Here is a 1,485-nt window from a genome sequence, read left to right on the forward strand (position 1 = left end):
TATGTGCTGGAAGCTTTTTGCAAGTCTTGCAGAATAATAGTAGTCCGGTGAGGCCATGGGCAGAAACATGGAAAATAGAAGCACTGTAGTGTGTCCCATGCGCCTAAACAAGGCAAGAATATAATCCAATCAGCATCAGTATATTCTTGCATGAAAGAATAAGCCTCTACTCCCTCTCCTATCTTGCATAATGAAAGCCATGTGCAACACAGACATACTATATCCTAACTATTTCATCTATGAGAAAACCATCTACTTTGATGTTAAAAAAGATCCTCTACTTTTTGCTGGTATAGAAAACATTGGAGATGCTTGATGAGCCATAAAAAAGCAATCCAGTAAATTTCCTGTCAACCAAGAATTAAATTAACCGATGAGTAAATGCCTGCCACAAGCGCTCCTGGATCTCGCCCACCCTCTGTAATTCGGCCTCGGACGGCATCACCTCCCAGTACCCGCAGCAGACGGCTTCGTAGTTCGTACTCCTCTTGGATGAGATGGCTGAACTGGTCGATGCATCGGTTGTTATTGTAGACCCCGATGGCGTAGCCAGCGTTGTGCTGGTCGATGTCGCGGAGGGCCTCCTTAAATATGGTGTACCGGTGCTCCAGCTGGTCGATGTCGCAGAAGTCCTTCATAAACATGGCGTGCAGGTGCTCCTCCTCCACCTCGGTCAGGGAGCTGTTGGTTGTGCCGTGCCCGTGCCTCGCCTTCCACTCCATGAAGATCCGCTCCTTCTCCTCGCTCCTCGTCCTCTCCCACCTTTCCGATGTGTTGCTCGTGGGCGCCGCCGCCGCCGCCGCCAGCGACACCAGCAGCAGCAGTAGCGCTGCCGCCGCCATGATCCTGAGGACTACGTACGTACCTATATGAGATGTGTGGATCGATGGATCTCTCGTCGAAACGCTAGCTCCCTCGCTCGTCGAAACTGTCGCTGGAACTAAGTTTGTGTTGTCGATTTGGTCTGTATAGGCTGTATATTTAGATGAAGGGCTCAGATCGAGAAGGGACGGACGTAGACCGAGACGTACACGAATTATAATTGCCTGCAGATCGATCGAGCTGTTATGAGACAGGACGGACTACAATAGAATCTGAGCATGCGGTAGAAAAAATAGAAAACCGAAGCTGGACCAACGGATTAAAGATCAGTGGCACATATTCGGGTGGAGCAAACTTTGCGTACATTTTGCAGAAAGGTTCCTCGTTCGCAGTTAATTTGCCTTTGATGCCCTTCTCGCCCTCAGAGCATCTCCAACAGGCACGCGAAATTTGCGGCGCGCCGGAAAAATAGCCAGTTTGGCGCGCGAGAGGCCACGCGGCGAGCTCCGGCAGGTGCACAAAAATTTGGAGCGCGAAATAAATTGGCGCGCGCGGTAGTTTTAGCGCGCGACGCCCAGCACGCTGGTTAAAAGCCGCGCGCCTACGACCACCAATCGCCAGAAAGTTCCATCCCGCCATGGCTTCTTCCCCCGCCTCTTCCAG

At 51.3% G+C, this 1,485-nt stretch overlaps 1 pseudogene; it reads right to left on the reverse strand.

Moving 5' to 3' along the window:
* Positions 1 to 282: 282 nt before the first annotated feature.
* On the reverse strand, positions 283 to 842 carry LOC119273404 (annotated as a pseudogene).
* Positions 843 to 1,485: the final 643 nt, after the last annotated feature.

Source organism: Triticum dicoccoides, chromosome 3A (genome assembly GCF_002162155.2).
Source record: "Triticum dicoccoides isolate Atlit2015 ecotype Zavitan chromosome 3A, WEW_v2.0, whole genome shotgun sequence".
Taxonomy (NCBI): domain Eukaryota; kingdom Viridiplantae; phylum Streptophyta; class Magnoliopsida; order Poales; family Poaceae; genus Triticum; species Triticum dicoccoides.